At 31.3% G+C, this 22,970-nt stretch overlaps 1 non-coding gene across 1 annotated transcript; it reads left to right on the forward strand.

Annotated features, from left to right (window-relative positions):
- The first annotated feature begins 2,857 nt into the window (after positions 1 to 2,857).
- Positions 2,858 to 2,965, forward strand: LOC149513429 (small nucleolar RNA R71). The gene has a single exon (XR_016330556.1). It is a non-coding gene; the product is annotated as a small nucleolar RNA R71 (small nucleolar RNA).
- Positions 2,966 to 22,970: the final 20,005 nt, after the last annotated feature.

The following is a 22,970-nucleotide window of genomic DNA, read 5'->3' on the forward strand; positions in this document are numbered from 1 at the left end:
TGGGAAATTGAATCACAAAAAAGATAGAATAAGCATAAAAATTTAACAAAAAAAGAAATTAAACATGCATTAAATTTCAATTGTACTTCAAACAACATAAGAAAAATATGTATGAACATAAATGATACAAAGTATACATGAAAATGAACCTTATAAACAAATTTTCAACTTCACATTTTAAGTTTCTGTTTATATATATATGAACAAACTTGTTGTCATAGATGAAATCTCCACTACCTAGTTTTATGTAATTCTCCCTACAATACGAACAACCCCATTGCAAAAGTATGGAAATAACAGCCCAAGTTTTGAACTATCACTATGAATTATGCACAGAAAGGATCCCAAATGATTAAAAAGGATGAAGTTTTAAAGTCTCTAAAGCTCCGCTCTTTCTATACGAACAGTGCCTTAGCTAGCTTAAAAAAATCCCATCCTTTTAATCCTCAGAACCACAAGACCATCCCTAACTAGCTTACCCAGTTATCATAGCAGCAATATAATGAAATCCCTTCTTTTTTAAAAATTTAGTCCCTAAGCTACTTTCGATTTTCAAAGAAAAAAAATAGTAAACCATATCCAAAAGAAAAAAAAAAAAACAACAAAACAAACATAAAAGGCTTGAAACTTTAGCATTTGGAAACTATAAAAAAAAATAAAAAAATAATGAAGCTTTAAGCTTCTGCCAACCAAACTGAAAAAACAAGAAACATGAAACTTTAAGCTTCTACCAACCAAACTAGAGACAATAAAAAGAAAACGTATGTAGGAATAATTGTGTTCATGTGCATGAGAACTAGAAGAGAAATAAAGGGATACCTTATTCTTCTTTCTTCTGTAACTGCCTTTTTTTTTAGTTTTGGTTTATTAGTTTTTCTTCATATTTGCTTATACACGTCCTTTCTATTTTCTCTGGTTGGTGTTTTTACTTTTTACTTTTTCCTTTCCTTTTTTGCTCTTATTCTTCATGCTTATTTAGCTTGCTCCTAGTTCTTCTTTTCTACATGCCCAACTTTTCTCTTTTCAATTTTTTTCGATTCACCTAAAAGCTCTTCACATTTGCTGATCAATTTTTTCCTTATTTTTGCTTTTTTTTTCTTTTGCTATTGTCTTCTATTATAGTTTTTGCTAGTTTTCCTTTTATTTTTCTTCTTTTCCCATTTTATTTTTTGCCCATGTCCTTTCTTGTTACTAGTGCTTTTTATGAAAGCCACCTTGTTTCCTATTTTCCATTTTTTTCATACCTATGCACATGTTCTTAAGCCACCATTCATGTAGTTTTCATTTGGTTTTCATGCCTTATACGTCTTATTTTTCATGTGTTCCTCCTTATGCCCATATTTAATGCTTTCATTTATACGTAAAGAATTTCATTTATATGCAAAGAATTAGGTTGAATGGGCATTTGTTTTTTAGCCATATCTTGAACCTTTAATAAGACCCTAATGTTTTTTAACCTTGAGATATATTTATTCCTTTTTTGATTTTTTTGGGTTTATTTTTTAGGCTAGTTTTAGGTTAGTTTTATTTGATTTTCCATGATTTGATTTTATTACTTTTTTATGCTTTTTGGGCTTTATTTTGATTATGGTCTTTGAAATGGGTCATTTTATTTTTAAGCTTTTTATTAGGCCATTTAAGTGTTTGTTTATGCCTACGTACTAGGCTTCACTATGAAGCCCACATTGAGTCTCGTAAGGAGTATTTAAAAGTGAGTTGTGTATTTGTCATAAAAAATGAAGCTCATGCCCAATTGCAAAAATGAGCTCAGACAAAAAGGATAAAATATCTTAAATAAAATTAGATGTTTACAAGTAGCATTTACCCTTCTTTAATAGTATGATCTTCTTCATAGTTCATCTCAGCATTTTCCTCCTCAAGGTCTACCTCATATTTTATGTAATCAGGGGCCTCCAATGCCATGGGGTCAAAATGTTCTAGAATTTCTCTACCAAATTTCAAGAGTTCATCATTTTTTAATATGTCTTCTTTTCTCATAAAATATACTTAAAGTTGTTTCACAAAATTAGAGAGGTTTACCATTATAGGTTCATCCATGAAATCATCATTCTCATCAGAATTCTCTATCCCCACAAAATCTCTTAAAGAATAGACATCATTTCATTATTTATTACCTTCTTTTTTAGGGTTGGATTCAGTGTTGCTAGGCAATAACCTATAGGGTAGTTGGCTATGGCTTGGGCGAGTTAACTTATTTGGTTTTCTAAGTTCTTAATTGATACATCTTGGCTTTGAATATTGGTATTATTAGCTTGCATCATCTGGGTCACCATATCCTTAGAACTAGGTTTTTTTTCTTGGGGTAGGTTGTAAATTGGTGGATTGGGGCCGTAGTTGTTGTTTTAGTTGTTGGTGTGTTGGTGGCTTCATTGGTTCTAAGAAAAATTTGGGTGGTTTTGCCATCTAGGGTTATAGGTATTACTATAGGGATTGTTGTTTGGCTTGGCTTATTGGATGCATTAACTGGTTTTAATTTAAATTAGCATTTTTTAGTGGAATAGGGTTTTTTCACAAATATCTTAAGAGACAAAAGGATTTTGTATAGCATTCACATGGTTGGCTTGGGGTTAGTTTCCTAAAGCTTCAATCTTTTTGGTAAGGGTAGCTAATTGAGAATTGATGAAGGTAATGGCATCAATTTCAAATAAACCAGCATACTTTTTACTTACCTTTCTTTCCATCCCCCATTGGTAGTTATTAGTAGCCATCTCTTTAATAAGCTTATTTGCTTTTTTAGGAGTCTTGCTCATTATTGCCCCTCTAGCAACTAAGTCTAAAGTGGTTTTCATAGGGTGTGAGACCATTGTAAAAGATTTCAATTTGAAGCCACTAGGGTAGACCATGATGTAGGTATTACCTTAACAACTCATTGAATCATTCTTATCCATCATATAATGTTTCACCATCTGCTTACAGAAATGTGGTGATCTTTATTCCTTAGTTTTGTTGTTTTTGCTAGCGAAAAAAACTTTGCTTGAAACTTTTGGACTAAATCATGCCATATGGTAATTAAACTAGGTGGTAATGATGACAACCAACTTTTCACCTTATCTTTGAGAGAAAAAAAAATCTTAGTTAAACTACTTCATCAAAAACACCATTATAGCGAAAAGTATCACATAATTAAGAAAGTTAAAAATGTGAAAATTAGGATTATCGCTTGATAGTCTTTCAAACTTCATAGAAGTTTGGACCATTTGTTTAATTAAAGGCTTTTATCTCAAAGTTGTTGGCCTGAATAGCTAGCCTTCTAATGGATGGTTAAAAACTACATTAGGAATTGCACAGTCCCTTAAGGTTTTTTGCCCTTCATTGTTTGCATTAGCCATAGGTGTTGATTGCTCTTTTCTTCTTTTGAATGTTCTTTTGATTTCTTGATCAACTAGAGCTAAGTCAATATTTTTAGATATATGCATGCAAACAAGAACAGATAAAAAAAGTAAATAAATAGTAAATAAATAAAAGAAAAAGGTTTAGATTATAAGAAGTTAAGAATTCTTTATTGATATTGAAAACATTACTATAATTCTCGACAATGATGCCAAAAACTTGATTGCTGCTTTTCATATAGCCACAAGTACACAGATCAAGTAATAAATGAAAGCATTCTAGTATCATTTTCTCAGGGATTATGATTGAAATGTTGATTGCTCTTTAAGTTCCAATGGTGAAACCTTAAGATCTCACATCTAAACAATTGAAAAATTTAGGGTTGATTACAGAATAAAAAAAAGTAAATATTAAAAGGAATATGTAGGTTTAGATTTTACTTAACCAATTGTGACTTGATAAGTAGAAGAATGTAACCACAAAGAAAAAGAACAAGATTTGAAAGATTGAAAACAAAAAAGAGTGATTGATGAATTGCTTATAGATGCTTGAAATAAAGATTGCATAAAAAGAACTTGTAAAACATAAAAAGAAAGTGGTAACTGAATCTTGCAAAAAGTAAAAAAGTGCTTGCATCAAACTTGTAAATAAAAATAATGCTTGCCAAAATTAAGGAAAAAGAAAACAAGATTTGAAATATAAAAGAGATCTTAAAAAAAAAAAACTTATTGATTGAAAAAGAATTGTAAAGAATAAGAGCTTTATTATTGGCAAATTTGTCAACTAAGTCAATAACTCAACTAAAGAAATAAAAAAAACTAAAACTAAGAACTAAAAGAGAGAAGATAAATGAGGAATAAGATGATGAAATAAGGTGAATGGCTTTTTTATTTATAATAGAGGGTTCAGTGAAGGGGGTAGGGATGATAAGACTTTGGTTTAAATTCAAATATTAGGTGATAAGCTTGATCTTTATTTTCCAAAGAGACATAACCAAAAGGTGCTTTTCTTTCTCGAGTATGCTTGGTCAAATAAGACTTTGAATATGTAATCTTAGCACTTTATCATGTCTTGAAGTACTCTTGATCAATATCCCTTCCTTAAGTTTGGCTAAAATGGATTTTAAGAGCAAAAATTTAAATTTCATCCAACTTTTGGAAAGATAAAGTTTTTTTCCAAGTAACATTCTTCAAAGCTAAGTCAAGTATCTTGATAGACTTCAATCTTTTCTTGTCTGAATGTATCTAGCCTTTATTATGGTAAAAATTACATGACAGCTTTCTTGGATGAAGTCTTGACCGAATAAGATAACACTTGGAGAGTCCATGATCTTGCAAATTAAGCATCCCAATTTTTATAGTCGAATGGATAAAGTCCTTATACAAACACAATTTATTCATAGCTAAGCAAAAGAGTCATGCTTAGATCAAGCATCTCTTTGGTCAAACATGATGGAGTTCAAGTCAGCTTAGATTTGCATGCAATCCTTCTTGGTATTGAAGTGGCCATATGAATCATGGGAAAGTCCTTGTGCAAGTGAAACTCTCTAGTTGAATGAATGTAGATCAAGGTGGTTCGGCTATGAGCTTCCAAGATTGGGCCAATATTGCTCCTTGCATGCTTGCATGCATGGATTGCATGAAAACAATATCCATGAGCTTAAAACCCTAAAATCATGAAAAAAAAACATAAAAAGCACCAAAAGTCATCCAAAATTTTAAATTTACCACTATTTTTAACTTGTAAAAACACTATACAATTAGGTGTTATCAGTTTTGCCTAAATCATTCTTGTTATTCATATATCCATCTATGTCTTTGTAATCTTACTTGTTTTTAAGTCTTTAAATAATGAAAATTATGAATGGTCACGATAATAATTTTGGGTTTAATTTTAAAAATTTTAATCACATTGATGAACTTGATAATAATGGGCATTTAGAGGATTATGCCTTACCACTTGATTTGCTTAGACTGGTGGAACAAGAAAAGAAATTGATAGAACCTCATCAAGAGGCCACAGATATGGTTAATTTAAAAGATGAAAATAATATGAAGAAAGTTAGGGTTGGTACTTCGCTTTCATTCATTGGCAAGAAAAAGTTGGAAGATTGACTCCAAGAGTATATGGACATGTTTGTGTGATCGTATCAGGATATACAAGGGCTTAGCATGGATATCATAAAACATAAGTTACCTTTAAAGTCAAAATGTAGGCTAATGAATGAAAGTTGAGATGCATAAAACTATAGATGCTATTGAAACTCAAAGAAAAGGTAAAAAAAATAGTTTGATGCTGACCTTTTAAAGATAGCCAAATACCTTGAATGGGTAGCCAATATAGTTCTAATCCTGAAAAAATGAAAAAGTAAAGATGTGTCTAGACTATCGATATTTGAATAATACCAAATCTAGTAATGCTAGATCAAAATGGCTTAAGATGATATTGAGAAGACATGTTTATGACAATGTGGGTATATTTTGTTACAAGTTCATGCCTTTTAGGTTGAAAAATGTTGGTGTTACATATCAAAGACCAATGGTAACTCTTTTCCACAATATGATGCACAAAAAGATAATGATGCATGTTGACGATATGATAGCAAAGTCTTGTAAGGGAGAGAACCATGTTGCTAACCTTATAAAGCTTTTTGAAAGCTTTTAAAAGTACCAACTCAAGCTAAATTAACCTAAGTGCACCTTTGGAGTCAAGTCAGGAAAATTTTTGGGATTTGTAGTTAATGAAAGAGGAATTGAATTGGATTCAAACAAGATTCATGCCTTTAAGAGCTTGTCTCTTCTGCATACATGAAAAGAAGTAAGAGGTTTTTGGGAAGGCTAATTATGTCACGTACTTTATCTCTCAATTCACCTCAAAATGTGATCCTATTTTTAAGCTACTTTAGAAAAACAACCTTAGTGAATGGAATGAAGAATGCCAAGATCTCTTTGATAGAATTAAGGAATATTTGTTGAGTCCATCAGTGTTTGTACCACCTATTTTAGGGAAACCTTTGATTTTTTATCTAATAGTTCATGAGAACTCCATAGGGTGTATGCTTGAGCAAAAAGATGAAACTGACAAAAAAAAAAAGCTAGCCATTTACAATTTAAGTAAGAAATCACTAATTATGAAGCCAAGTATTCCCAAGAAAAAATATGCCATATGTTGGTGTGGACTGTTGGTAAGCTTAGATAGTATATGCTTTACCACACGATATTGTATATATAGCATAAAAGGTCATTTAAAAGAAGCGCGATAGTTGACTTTTTTACTGATTGAGCTATTGATTATGATCCTATGAAGTTTGATTTTTTGGATAAACATTTAATGCCTATCTTGCAAATTGAAAAAGAAATATCCATATGGAAATTGAAAAAAAATGTTCTTTGATAGGGCAACTAATTTTTTGGGGCATGGCATTAGAATAATATTGATATCTTTATATGGAAATTACTATCCTAGCTCTATCAGGTTTGATTTTAATTGCACTAATAACGTGGTAGAGTATGAAGCTTTGTCATAGGCTTGACTATTGAAAGAAAAATTAAAATATTAGAGGTACATGGGGTTTCAACCTTTGTGATTTATCAATTATATGGTGAATGGGAGATGAGAAGCCCAAAGCTGGTCATAAACCAAAAATATATAGCTAACTTAATAGAGTAGTCTAAAAAGATCTAGCTTTAGCATGTCTCTTAGAAAGAAAATCAGATTGCTAATACCTTGGCTACATTTACTGTAATGTTGAAATTAAATGCAAATACATGAGTATAGTGCATTAAAGTGTACATGCAGTAGTCCTTGGCACACTACTCAAGCATTGAAGAAAAAGTGGATAGGTAGCCTGGATATTATTATATCATGTAGTTGTCAAATATTAGAGATACTCGAAACATGCATAAGAGAATGATAAAAGAACCATCAAGAGATTGACGATATGGTTCATCTTTGATAGGGAAATTTATATAAAAGAAGTTGAGATCAGATACCATTTAGATGTGTAGATGCTACCAAGCAAGGAAAATCCTTAAAGAAATGCATAAAGGAATTTATTGGAAGCACATAAATGGACAAATGATGGCCAGATAGGTTATGAGGGCATATTATTATTGATCAATTCTAGAAAGTGATTGTATTAACTATGCTAGAAATGCCATAAATGTCAAATTTATGTAGATAAAATTGACACACCCTCTAGTTCCATTTCATGTCCTTATGCTTATATATTTGTTTTTATTAGGGGAATGGATGTGATTAGACTTATTACGTTCAAAGTTTTGAATGGGCATCATTTCATCTTTATAGTAATCAAGTACATTACAAAATTGGTTGAAGTAGTTTCTTATGCCAATGTCATAAGAGTAGTGATATGGACTCTCTGAAAGGATTATCTTCAACAATGCTAGTAACTTGAATAACAAAACGATGAAAGAAATCTATACATAATTCAAGACAAAGTATCATATTATCATCTAAAAATGAAATGGTGCAGTGAAAGCTACCAACAAGAACATAAAAAAGATATTAGAGAAAATGATTGGCACTTATAAACATTGGCATGAGAAGTTACTTTTTACCTTATATGATTACAAAACATCAATCCCACCTCTATCTGAGCTATCTTTTTTTGTTATATGGGATAGAGGTCATGTTGCCAATTGAAGTAGAAGTTCCTTTTTTGAGGGTTTTGATAGAGGTTAAACTAGAAGAAACAAATTGGATCCACAATCGCTTTGAACAACTGAATCGCATTGAATTAGAAGAAGCAAATGTTCATGACACTTTACCATCATCAGCTACTAAAAGAGAATATTATGAGCATATAACAAGAAGATGTGACCTATGAGGGTGAATTGATTCTAAAAGGGATTTTGCCAAGCCAACATGATAATAGAGGAAAATAGACACCTAAGTGGAAGGTCCATACATGGTGAAAAAAGTCTTTTTAGTTGGAGCTCTAATTCTAGTGAAAATAAATAGAGATGAATTGCCAAATCTAGTGAATTTAGACATTATAAAGAAATATTTTACTTGAAACTATGAAAAAAAAAAGATAAAAAATAAAAATAAAAAAGGGAAGAAAGATTGAAAAATAAAAAGAAATGGAGGACCCAAATTGAAAACCTAAATAGGGCAACTTGAGTAAAAGGGGGCATTTAAACTAAAAACCTAAAAATGAAACTTAGGTGTAGGAAGAAAGCAAGAAGGATACATAGGAGTTGAAAACTTGAAAAGATGGCTTGGATGTAATAAATATTAACGTTGAGAGTGGTCTAAATCAATAGGTAAGTCTATATCAATCTTAGATTATAAGGCAAGGTTTAGTTTAATGAACCCAAAAAGATCAAAGTTGCTAATGGGATTTTTTATAGAAAGGATCCTAATTGATTTGATCTAAATTGTTTGAACGTTCATTAACTAGGAAACTAATAATTGATTCAAGACCCATATTTATGATTTTTTTTAATTGCTTTCTCTTTTTGTACTTCAAAAGCTTATGCTTCTTTTGATACTTAAAAAAATTCATTCTTTTACTAGCATCACTAAAAATTAATTTTCTTTTTGATTAAACTATTCTTTACCTATTTTTTCTCATGAATTCATCCCATTTGTCAAGGAATTGGGATAATGATTGATAATGTTCATAATAGACCCTTACTATATTTTGAAAAGATTTAAGGATAAAAGAAAATGAAAGGAAAATAAAAAATAAAAAGAACAATGAAAATAAAAATAACAATGAAATGATTGAAAAATGATGATAAAATAGGTGAAAATTGAGCTAAAGAAATGAATTTGAAAATTAAAAGAAAGAACTAATAAAAATGAAGTGTTAAACGAAAGAAAAAGAAAAAAACCTTAGGAGGCACCGATATTCAAGGTTTTCAGACAAATAGAGAGCATCTCTTATCGAAAAATGTTTATAGGGATCATGATTTGTGAGTTAATTCTACAATTATTTGAAATTGGAAAAGAAAAAAGAGAAAGGAAGAAGGGAAAAGAAATGAGCAAAAGAAAAGAGAATAATGAATGAGGAAAGAAATTTAAAAAAAAAAAAAACTTCAAATGAATGGGAAATGATTAGAGTTATGTCCAAAATTTGAAAGATAGAGTTGGTCATGAGAACCTGGTTGCTACAATTTTAAACACATGGTATGAATTAAATGATTGCATCACATACATTATGTTTTATGTATTCATCACATTCATTGCATACATATTTTATCAGTACAGAAAATGGATGGTTAGACTTGATTATTGGAGACTAAGCATACCAAAACAAGCTAAGAGTGTTTTTAAGAGGAATCCATATATGACAGGTCAATTTGTGATTAAAGAAAATCTTTTGTTTTTCAAAGATAACCTAAAAGCTTTTCCAAGATGAGACATTTAAAATTACATAGCCTTTGTTTAAAGGAGCTTTTTCGAACACAAGATTTTAAAGTTCCATAGCTTTTGTTTAAAATAGCCTTTTCCAATATGAGATTTTAAAGTTGCATAGCCTTTGTTTAAATAAACCTTTTTCCAAAATGAGACTTTTAAAGTTGCATAGCCTTTGCTTCAATGAGCCTTTTCGAAGATGAGATTTTTAAAGTTGTTGAGTCTTTGTTCAAAAGAGCTTTTTAAAATAAGATTTTTTTTTAAGTTGTGGAACTTTTGGTTAGATAAATTTTCTTCTCAATTTGTTTTCAAGAAATTGTGGAGCTTCTGGTTAGAGGAGTTTTCTTTTTAATTTATTTTAAAAAGTCATAAAGCTTCTAGTTAGAGAAGTTTTACATTTATTTCCAAAAGTCATCTTAATTTATTTTCAAAAAGTTGTTAAGCCCCTCATGAAAGGTGTTTATCATGTTAATTTTCATAGTTATGGAGCCTTATTGAGAAGAGTTTTCTAGTCAATTTGTAAGTTTATTGTGTTAATTACCAAAGTTGTTGAATAAGAAAAAAAGAGAAAAACAAAAGAAAAACCCAAGAAAAATACCAAAAAAGGAAAAATCCAAAAGAAAGAAGTAAAAAAAAAAAAAAAACTTTTACAAAAAATCTTCGAGTCATTGGTCTAGACAAAATTATTATTTTTTTCTTTACCTTATTCTTGATTTTTAGTAATGTGTAAAGAGTGGTAGCTATGAACAGCTAATTTCAATTGAGACGTTTTGATTTGATTAATTTTTTTACTTGATTTGAATCTCAATTTGAGCATATTTGAACATTTTACTTGAATTTATTTTATATATGCACATTTTGACTTTATTGTAAATTAATTTCTCTTAAGATCATTTTAATGAATAAGTCCAATATATTTCAACGTTGGGACATTTTTTTTAGGTCATTTTATATGGGCCTGGATTAGATCCAATCTAATCTAATCCAAAGTTAGGTCATGTGGGGTTGAAAGACCAAAATCCAATTAAAGTGCAATTCAATTTAAGTTAGTTCAGAATTCAATCATTTAAGTTGAGTCCAAATTCAATTAATAAGGCCTGAGTTATTTTGTTAATTAGAATTTAAAATAAAAAATTAAAAAAATGGAAAAACAAAAGATCAAAGAGTTGGTTTCCATGACAGCAACCTTTCCTCACTTTTTCCTTCCCCCTAAATCATCACTTTCCCTTCTGTTTGTGTCGAGCTCTAAGATAAGAATTAGGACCTTGAAATCATAAAAGAGAAAAGAGAGCGATTAAGAGTAAAAGGATGCAGTGTTCCTTGTGTTTGCATTTTGATGCTTAAGTTAGAGGTTAAAATAAATGAGGTTGAAAGGAGAGGAGAATAAGAAAGTAAAGGAAAATATTAGATGGATAGATAATACTTGGATAGCTCTATTTATAGGCAAAATGTAAGGGTTTTATGGGGTAAAATAGAGAAGTAGTCAAGCTAACGTGGCACTGTACATGTTAGGTTAGCCCAAAAGTTAAAAATGCCCTCGGCTATTTACTAGTAGTCTCTAATAAGAGAAAAAACCAATTTGCCTTTTAGACCTTAACATACCCTTAACATTCTATCCCCCACTGAGCAATCTAAGTATCAAATTGATAGGTGCCAGATTGAGCCTTTCTGGCACACGTGTTTACTAGTTCGACCTTGAGTTTTTTTAGCATGAGTTTTGAAAATTTATTATTTGGACCCAACCTCACATTGCCAAGGTTGAATGCTCTTAAAGCTAATGTGAAGATCAGGTAAAAAAAGTTTATGATTGATTGTAGGCTATTAAGTGTAGCCTTGGCTACTTTGGAGTGTGCTGACTTGATGTATGATCAAAGGTGTCAAGCTTGATCTTGAGCATGGTTTTAGATTATAACTTAAGAGGTGTGTTATAGAGTTACCAAGGTGAGTGACCTATACCAAAATGGCCCAAGGTTGGGCTAGGCAAGCTTATAAGTAACTATCGATATAGCTTATGTGTTTGATGCGGTGCATACCAATGTGAAACTTATGCTTTTTCTTGGTGTTTAGGTTTGATTTTCAAGTCTAACACAGGGTTAACCTGGCAATTTGTTTGTTTGATCGATCCGACCTGAGTTTTGTGACCTATCTGATTGGTTTAAATAGGTGAAATGATCGATTTAGCCATCTATTGTCTAGAAATCACATTTAATAAAGAGAGAGGTATTTAGGCAGTAAAAACTCAAAGCTAGGAAGGTAAAGGGTCATCCTTGATAACCATCTAACATGTGGCATAATCTAAAGCACTTATCAAATATTATTGTTAGATATATAAATGGCCTTTTAAGGTGTTCATTTTTCACCGTGCTGTCTTTTTACTCTCAAGTTGACTTACTTTTACCAACCTTAAAGATCTTAATTTCTTTCAATTGACCTTCTTTCCTTCTTTTTACTTTCGTATGTTTCTTTTCTTTTTACTCATTGTTCTTTAGACTTAAACCGTAAGCATTTGATGAAAAGCTTGAAGGGTAGGCTAATTCTGATAACTACTCTAACATGTATTCTACTTATCACGTTCGATCTTTAAATGACAATTTTGACTTTTTAAAAGAAAGGTATAGTGTATTAATGCCAACCATTGAGGATCAGGTCACTTCTCCCTTAAAAGGTCACCAACTTTAGAAGTACTGGGATTTTATAGTGGTCGATCTAAGGTTCTTTTTACATCTTTTTATTGTTGTATTTTTTTTATAATTTAACTATCACTAAACTCACTCCAAAGTCTTTCCAGTACATAATAGCTTTTATTATTCTTTGTAAAAACTTAAATATTTTTTTTCTCTCCCTTTACATAAGGAGTTCTTCTCAATTAAAAAAATTCACATGATAAGAGGTACTTTTATATCATAACTTGTCTAGCCTAAAAGATATTCATGGATTGTCTGAGCTTAATAAAATATTATAAGCTACTATTTTTCTACATTGAAAAGGAAAATAAGAATAAAAGTAATGAACCTGAGGTGTAAGAGATTTTGAATAAACTCAGAATTTTTTTAAATGAACTTATTCCTCTCACAATGAATGACCTCATTGCTTGAGACAAGATTTTGGAGTTAACTAAAAGAGAAGAACTAGTCATAGATGCCTACGAGTTGACCTCCCCTAAAGTAGTGAATGAAACAAGATATTAGGGTAGGTTTAGGGTAACCACGTAGGGTATTTATTTTTGTAAATTTTTTTTAACACTTAGCTCGTCTTGCAGATATATTTGATAATGCCCAACTATCTAAGAAGTTTGACATCATAAGTTTCTCTACTAACCAAGGTTGAAAAAGGGCCATAAATAGCCCATCCAGCTTAGGGCTCCCTCTAAAAAAAGGATTAAAATAATTGATCCTCTTGTCTCTCAGCTACTAAGCTCTATAGCTTAAGCTCTTACCAATGCCAAAGGTAAGCAAAAGGTAATGGCAGGTCAAAAGGCCCTTTCCTAAAAAAAGCAAAAGACTGAGGCCTCCTCTTCCATAATAGCTCCTAAGGTCTAGATTTTGAAACCCACCTCAGAGCCTTTCTCTATTTGATTGAAGTATGACTTTAATGAAAATCCTCTTGAAGATGTTGTCATGGCCAAGAAGTTTACGAAAGTTATAGTCCCTTAAAAAAGTGAGTAATCTTTTAGCTTAATTTTTGTATTGTTTAATGAATTTCATTATTTTTTAAGTCTAAGCTTGATTTTCCTTTTGTATTTTCAAAAAAGCTTTCCAACCATTCCCTATCAATTAGTCAGTGAAAGCTTGCACTATGCCTACTAAACTTTGTCATGCTATTTGAAGACTAAGTAAGACCTGAAAAAATTTGCTTAGGGAAATTACAAGAATAACAATATGATTGCCAAGCTCTGGGCTAATTTTTCTACTACACCTAAAAGGGAAGAGGAGCAAAAGATGAAGGCTAATGACTTGTCAGTCAAGCTAGAAGAGATATAGGTCTACAAAGCCTCAACTGAGTCTATAAATGAACAAGTTGAGCTCAAACTTAATGAGGCTCAAGGTGATATTGTCAAGCTGAAGTTTGAATGTGAGGTTGAGTAGAATGCTAGGAAAGAGGCCAGGGAAGAGGGCAAGGAAAAAATTATCCAGGAGTTCATGATTTCCCAGAGGCATCTGATCTTTAGGTTGAATTCTCTCAAGAAAACATTCTCGATGCCTTTAAGCTATTCAAGGATGAAATGCTATTCAAGTATGCAAGTTAGAACCTCGACCTCTCTGACATTGGGCTGGACAACCTTAAGGCTAGATCTTTACTGTCGTCTGATGGGTAAGAGGATGAGGATAAGGATGTAGCCATGGACACTAAACCTAATGTCGTCCTTTGACTCATGGCTGAAATGAGAGCTATAGTCGTTACCGAGAAAAGAGAAAACTAAAGAGAATGAATAATTTGTCTAATTTTTTTTTCTTTTTGTTTGTTTGTTTGTTTATTTTTTTTTTTTTTTTGTTTATGTGAAAGGCCAGGTTTTTATAATGACCTTGGATCAATTCACTCACCAAAACTTTTGTCAACTTTGTAATCATTCTGATGAAATTTTGTCATGATCAACACAACTATTCTTTATTTAAGTTAGAGCTCTATTTTAACATGCGACTTGAAGGACATGATTGATTGTGGATGTCAAAACCCACCACCTTTACCTTTTGCTTTATTGTTAACTTCAAATGATCAAAATGAGCATTCCAAGATTTACCTCGAATAAAATAATAGGATATGTTGCAAATAATCAAAGTTTTAGCTTAGATAAGATAATGAGATATGTTCAAATGACCAAAATGTACTAAATTAACTTAAGGATCCAATCTGATAAACTGATTTTGATTATTCAAGTGCCTGCTTAGATTAAAGATATGCTAAACTAGATTTAATTATTTAAGTACAAGGTTGGGTGTTCTAGCTCAATCAATATTAGGTGTGATTAAAACTTTAGAATTTTTATTTAGCAAATATCTTTCAAAATTACAAATGTTAGCTCGACTCTACATCTTTATTAGTAGTAAGCTTTAAGGTTATCCACATTTCATGTCTTTTAAATGAGATTGTTATTCATGTCATATAATCTGTAGGTCGTGTAATGGATGACCTCTTTAACAATATAAGGGCCTTCCCACTTCAAAGCCAACTTTCCACCTCTGTCATCAACTTTTAAAGCTTTCACCTTTTTAAGTACCAGGTCATCATTCTTTATTTTTATGTTAGACCTTTTTATTGTAAAAGTTGGCTACCTTCTATGGATAGGCTACTATTTTGGTCAAAGCTATATCTTTCTATTTCTTGGTCAAATCCAAATTGACTTTCAAAGCTTTTTTGTTCTCCTCTTTTGATTTGAACTCAACTTGTAAGCTCGAGAGATTAATTTCTATGAGCACCACAACCTCTGTTCCAAATGCTAGATAGAATGGTGTCTCTTTAATAGGGACTTTAATGGTGATTTTGAGGACCTATAATGCACCAAGTAACTTATTGGCCCATTTGCTTTTGGCTTTATCTAGTTTCTTTTTAAGGGCTTCTAATATAATTTTGTTAGTTGCCTTGGCCTATCCATTAGATTAAAGGTGGGCAATAGAGGTGAAACTCAAATCAATGTGAAGGTTAGCACGCCACTTCTTGAACCTTAGATTGTCAAATTATTTACCATTGTCTATTATTATGGATCGAGGTAGACCAAATCTGTAAATTACATTCTTACAAACAAACTTTTCAACTTGAGGTTTTGTTGTTACAACTAGGGTCTCGACTTCAAGCCATTTTGTAAAGTAATCCACTACTACTATTATAAATCCTCTTTACCCTGTGGCTAGGGTTCCATTCTCTATTGCATGAAAGGTTAAAGATCAATAATAGGACTAGCACAGTTGATGGAAGATTTGTACATGGTCAAATTTTTTATATTTATCACATTTTTTCACTAGGTCAGTTACATCTTTTTTTATAGTTGACCAATAGCAGCCCTGTTTGAATACCTTGTAGGCGAGTGACCGAGGTCTGAGGTGATTACCATAAATTCCTTCATTTATTTCCCTGAATACATAATTTTCCTTTTCATCATTTATACATCTTAGGTAAGGCAAATTAAAAGATCTCTTGTATAATTTTTTATTGATCATAGTATATCGAGGAGATTTTCTCATCAAAGTTTTCGCTCTAACCTTATCTTCGAAAAGTTCTCCCATTATCAGGTATGCTTTGATTAGGGTCATCCACTATTTTTTCTCTTCAATCTACTTGACCAGTTTCTCTTTTATACTATTTTGTGTTAGCTTTTCCACCTGAATATGAGTTAAGCTCTCTATTGTCATTCTCAAGGCTAACTTAGACAATGAATCGGGTGGTGTATTTTATAACCTCAGTCTTAGAAAAAAGTGGTTAGAAGAGTTAATATTTTATCTAAGTACTTATTTATTCCTTTTTCTTTAGCTCTAAATTCTCTATTTATATGGTTGACCACCAACTAGGAGTCACTGTATACAATAATGTTCTTCACATTTAGCTCGACCACCAGTCTTAAGTTGCAATTAAGGCTTCATATTCGGCCTCACTGTTGGAAGCTTTGAACCCAAATCTTAAGGCATATTGAAGTTATAGGTCTTTTCGACTGATCATAATTAGGCCAGCCCCATTTCTATGGCTCGTGATTGACCCATTAACAAAATGTTTCCACATTTTTTCTGCCTTAAGCTTTTTAGCCTTCTTAGCCTATTATTTGGTTTCGACCAAGAAGTATTCCACAATAAAATCTACTAGCACATGTGATTTTAAAATCGACCTAAGAAGTATAAACAGGTCGTATTCGCTGAGTTCTATTATTTATTCGATTAGCCTTTCTAATAGTTTTAGCTTTTGTAGAATTTGCCTAAGTGGTTGGCCAATCAAGACGTGAATTGTGTGAGCTTGAAAGTATGATCTAAGTTTTTTTATTGATGTGACTATTACATAGGCCAATTTTTCTATTTTGGTGTAGTTTATTTCTGACCCTGTTAATAGTTTACTTATAAAGTACACCAACCTTAGCCTTTTTCCTTTTTTCCTTAACCAATATTGAGCTAACAGCTTGGTCAATTATAGCCAGGTATAAATATAGTACCTCATTGAGTCTCAACTTAAAGAGAATAAAAAACGAGGAAAAAAACTCTTTAAGCTCTTCGAATGCTTTTTGGTACTGAAGTGTCCATCTAAAGTCTGAGATGTTCCTGAAGATTTTGAAAAATGATAAATAGTACTCTATAGACCTAGACATGAATCTACTCAAGGTAGTTATTCTCCTAGTTAATCTTTACACCTTTTTCATTGAGGTTGGTGCTTTCATGTTTAGGATAGGCTAAACCTTTTCTAGATTTGCCTCTATACCTCTCTTATTGATCATATAACTGAGAAATTTGCCTAATGTGACACTAAAGGTGCATTTATTTATGTTGAATCTCATGTTGTATTTTTTTAAAATATTAAAGGTTTTCTCTAAATCTTTTAGGTACTTGGTCGAACTCTCACTCTTTACTATTATATCATCCACATACAGCTTCATATTTTTGTCAATCTGATTTTTAAAGACCATATTAACCAACCTTTGGTAAGTTACTCATGTGTTCTTTAGGCTAAACGACATAACCTTATAACAGTATAAGTTTTTTCTATTATGAAGGCTATTTTTTTCTCATTCTTTTTCGGCATTTTAATTTGATTATAGCCTAAATCGACATCTATGAAACTGAGCAAGTTATGCTTAACATTGTCATCAACCAGTCGATCTATATTGGGAAAAAGAAAGCTGTCTTTCATATAGGCTTTTTTAGGTTAGTAAAGTCAATGTACATTTTTTATTTTTTGTTATGCTTTTTTACCATAACTACTTTGGCTATCCAATTAGGGTAATATACTTCCTTGATTAATCTTACTTGTAGTTATTTCCTAACCTCTTCTTTGATAGTCTTTTGCCTCTCTACAGCAAAGGTCTTCTCTTTTTGTCAAACTAGCTTTATGTTTAGGTCGATACATAACCTATAGACCATTACCTCAGGATCGATCCTTGGCATATCTAATGGGATCCATGCAAATAGGTTGGCATTGTTTCTTAGTATTTGAATTAGTTGTTTCTTATAGTCTAGTTTAACCTCAATTTGCATACATTTTCTAAGACTACCCTCATAGAATAGCATAGAGATGAATTTCTTTATTGGTTCTAGTATGTTGTTATCGACCTTAGGTCTCTGGTCAATTATTTCTTTCTATTCGGTTAGGTTATGACTATTTTTCGCAAGAAGAACAAATCTTAATGTGAAAATTAGTTTTTTGTTGTTAGTAGAATGGCAAGCGGTAGAAAAATAAAACTAAATCAAAACGTATATTTGTATTTCAAATGGTTTTCTCGTCAGTTTAATAACTCGGTCTTGTTGACAAATGTGTATGCCAGCTTAAAAGCTCGTCTTGTGTAAATCTATTCAAAAATTACAAAACTTTGTAGCTTATACTAGTATAGAGCTTAAGAGCCCAAAGTGGCTTAAAAGAGCCTTTTTTCATCGGTTTCTTGCTACTTCTTATCGAGGTGTCTTTGCTATGTTTTTTTCACTTCCTTAATTTTTAGGTCAATCTCATCTATCTTTTCTAGCTCTTCTTCCTTGGTCGAACTGTTAGTCTACTTCCTAGTCTTACCTCTAATCATTGTGACATAACATTGTCATGCCATAGACTGGTCTCTTTTGACCTTTCTAACTTATTCAGTGCCAAAAACTTGACCTTTAAATGAGGAATTGAACCAATTAACTGCATAACAGACTGGCTAGGTCAACCTAGTATCATGTTAAATGTTGATGACACATCTACCTCTATAAACTCAACAATAGAGTAATGCTCCTTGACTTATTGCCTAATGTGATTAGTAGTTTGATTATTCTTTTTACCAACACCTATTCATTCCTAAAGCCAATTAGTTTAGTAGCAAATGGCTTCAATATCACTTTTTTTATTCCTATTTTTAACATTGTGGCATAGTATATAACATCAATCGAACTCTCACTATCAAATAGAATTCTTCTTACCTCATAATTATATACAACATCGTGACTATGATAGCCTCATTATGTGAGAATTGGTTTCCTTCCATGTCTTTAGCATGAAGGAGATTGATTTATCTTTTCAACTATTCTTTTTTTTAGTAAAAAACCCTCTAGCTATGGCTATTCCTTAGTCGAACTTTCTTTTAGGTGACGTAGAATTTTCCCCCAGTAATCACATTAATTATGCCCATGATGGGACTATTATCTACTATTTAGCCTTTTTTTTCTTTCTCGTTCTCTATTCTTCATCACCTTGGTTTTCATTTGGTCTGTCCCCTTGATTCCTTACCATCTGTACTCTATGATCCCCTATTTTTTAGTTTGACTTGCCTTGACCCTATTTTCATCAATCCATAAATCTTTCCAATTAACCTCTTCTAATCAGACTTTCTATCTCATGCTTTAGGTTAATACAATCTTTTGTGTTGTGGCTAAAGTCTCTATGAAACTCACATATTTTGTTATGGTCTTAGTGGGTGTTCTATTTCAGTAGCTTTAGCCATATGAGCTCAAAGTCCCTTTCAATTCGAATCAATATCTTTTCTTTAGAGGTATTTAATATAGTGTAGCTTCATTATCAGCTTGGGCTCCTAACCCTAAAGTACCCTTATTGTCTTTTTCTTAAGGAAGATCATAAATCTCTTTGCCTTTTTTTTATTCAGGAATGAGGATGAGCCTCTCTCACCTTGATTTTTCATTGTAGCTTTAGTGTTGATGTATTTTTTTTATGACAAGTAGCATATCGACTAATGTCTTCAGTGGTTCAAAAGAGAGTATGAGTTTCAAGTGGTACTCTCTGTCATTAAGTCGACTAGTGATGGTGACCATTGTAGCCATTTACTCTAGATATTTTACTTGTAGAGCTTTTGTGTTAAAATGTGTGATATAGTATTTTAGAGATTCATTTATGCCTTGATGGATAAATATTAGGCTTGTAGTAGTCTTCTTAGTTCTTTCGCTATTGACGAATCTAGATAAAAAAGAATGGTTGAGCTTCTTAAAAGTAGTAATGGACCTTAATTTCAAACTACAATACCAAGATCAAGCTACTTCTTTGGGGGTTATAGCTAGACCTTTGCACATGAAAGCCTCATCTACACCCTGTATCATCGTATTATTCTAGTAACGCTTTAAATGATTAAAGGGATCAGAGGTGCCATCATAGGTCTCCAAGGTCAACGTCTTGAATCCTTTTAGAGACATGGTCTAATCAATTTCCTCGATAAAGGGTGAGGTCTCTAAAAATTTTAACTTGTCTTCAAAAGATGCAATTTTTCCTTTTAATTCATTTTCTATAACTTGCATCTGGGCTCCCATATCTCTGTTTGGTCGAGGTTCTAAGTTGATTTCTTTGGATTTTTGTATGGTTGTATAGGTAGAATTGTGGCTAGGATAGTGATGATGTATGATTGGAATGGCATGTTCTTCCTCTTTAAAGGTTGAAAAAGCTTTGACCTTTTTATAGCTTAGTAGTCTTTCTATTGGTTATCTACCATGGGTGACTAGGTTGAGTACTTTTGAGGCTTTAGGTGATGTTATGCTTTAGAGCATATGATTTAGGGTTTGGATTTTTTCAATCAATGCTTGGTATTGTTCCATGATTGGTCTCACCTATGCCATGGTAGGTCGGTCCATAGCTTAGCTGTTATGGGTTTCGATCCTAACAAAGATGGTAGGCTCTCTTTCTTTATTGGTTCTCTTTTTTGGATGGCATGGCATTTAGCTTGAATAAAAAATATATATCCCTTACCTAGCACACCAAATGTTTATGTTGAGCTTCAAGCTGAAGGATAAGACCCTGAAATCACAAGAGAAAAAAAGAACAGTTAAGAGCAAAGGTAAGAGGTGTTTCTTGTATTTGCATTCTAACACTCAAGTTACAGGTTAGAATAATAAAGGTCAAAATGAGAGAATAATAGGAAAGTAAAGAAAAATATAAGATGAATAAATAGTTCCTGCATGGCTTTAATTATAAGCCAAGGGAAAGGTCTAAAAGATAGAATAGTAACATAATCGAGCTGATGTGGCATTGTACATATCAGGTCGATCTGAGATGTCAAGTAAGCCCAAAAGTCAAAAATACCATTGATTGTTTGTTGGCAGTCTCTAATGAGGGAAAAATTCAATTTACCCTTTGGACCTAAAATACCCCTAACACCTTCCTCATAAAATTGCCTCACCATTTTCAACTATTCATTTTTCACCTCTCTTTTACACACCAATGACTCCTAACACAATTTGATCAAAAATTCCAAACCCCAAATGTAGCAAACTCCTATGAATCAAATACTACTACAACACTCCAAAATTCAACCTAAGACTACTTGTTTGTCTAATTTCTAGGTTTAAGGAGAGTGCAAGGATGATATTTGCTCTTTTTTTTTTCCTAACTTTTCAAACTTTGTGGTACGTATGTCTCTTTAACTTTTAGCATGTGACTTCCAAGATTATCTATATATTAGAATATTTTGGTTGGTGAGACTAATGTACTTACTAAGTCTTTTGGTTGACGTAGTGCATTATTGAGAAAAAAAACAACTTCAAACAGTCAAAAGAAAGATGCGAATCTTAGGCACCAAACAAATATCACTGGATTGTTTGTTATTTTTAAATTAAAATAAATGGGTAAATAAAAAATATCATTGACTTTTTTGTGTCCATCACATAATTAGACTTTATGCTTAATATATATGGGAATTATATGCCAATAAAGCTTTTATAGTATCTCATCTATGATATGCTTTTGAAAGCAAAGACTTAATGTATTTCTACATGTTTTATTTATCAAAATATAAACAAACACTAATATTAATATATATTAACTCATTATATTATAATTATGCTAATTTTTATTTGTGTTTAATAATAATAGCATCATAGCGTAATGTGAGTATAATCCTAATAAAAAAAGAAACAAAAAATATGTTCTATTTTTAAACAGAACTTACAAATTAGAAGAAAAAAATAGCAATAAAAATAAAATAGCGTATGAGTTTAAATGGGTTTTAAACTTGAGATAACTGTGTCACCTCTTTCATCTTTCTATGGCATTTGTCGTCATATTGTCACTTGCGCCAAAAGATAGCCCATACTAGCTTCAAGTTCTTCCTTTTTCTACAAGAAACTTATATGTCATTGTTTATTAAGACTTGAAACCAAAAAGAAAAAGCACTTTTGAGTTTCTCTCACAACTATCTCAAAGATTGTAATTAGAAAGAAGTTTAAAAAAACAAAAATAATAAAGAGAAAGAGAGAGTTGAAACTTGGAGTTAGAAGGAAAAGTGAAAATATAATAAAGAAAAAAAGATCATAATTGTTCAAAATCACAAAACCAAGATATGTAATGCAACTTTAATTGCGAAAAAATCAATTAAACTTTTTTTATCACATGCAAGAAACAAGAATCCATTAAACCAAAAATTTTTAATCAAATAAAAAATAAAACCCACCCACCATTTTTTATCCAAAATATTAAATATATTTTTAATTATGCATGAATCCATTAAAAACCCTTTTTCAAATCACATGCAAGAAGCAAGAACCCATTAAAAATTATTCTTTAATCAAATGTAAAAAACAAAACCAACCATGGTATTTTTTTTTCAATCAAATGTTAAGAAAAAAGCAACCTAGTACTGTCTAAGAAAGAAGAAGAAAAAATAGGTTCTCGAAATTGACTCAAGCTTTTTTCTATTCAAACGTAAAAAACAAAAGCAACACAATACCTATAGTCAGCGATGGAGAGAATGAAACATAGATGTCATTCAATAAAAATATAACAAGCTATCAAGCAAGGATAAACATGAGAGAGACTCATTTAAATAGATGCTAGTTGGCTATTTACGTTTTGCTACATGTATAAATTATAATTTTTAAAAATGAAAGTTAAATTTTATTATTTGTTTATTTTTGTTAGTAATTATTCTTTTATATTTTTAAATTAAAATTCTAAACCTTTTGATTGATTACCAAGCATTGTGTATATATCATGCAATTCATTCATTGAAAGTTTATATGAAATTATTTTTCAAGCAAGCTAGAATAAACAACAAATGACAAAAATTCTATAAAATTAAATGAATATCTTTTGTTAAGCTTCAAATTGACAATAAAGAATGTCTCATAGTGCTATAAAAGTCA

This window comes from Durio zibethinus, chromosome 19 (genome assembly GCF_047325235.1).
Source record: "Durio zibethinus cultivar Kanyao isolate XHJ-2024 chromosome 19, ASM4732523v1, whole genome shotgun sequence".
Taxonomy (NCBI): Eukaryota; Viridiplantae; Streptophyta; class Magnoliopsida; order Malvales; family Malvaceae; genus Durio; species Durio zibethinus.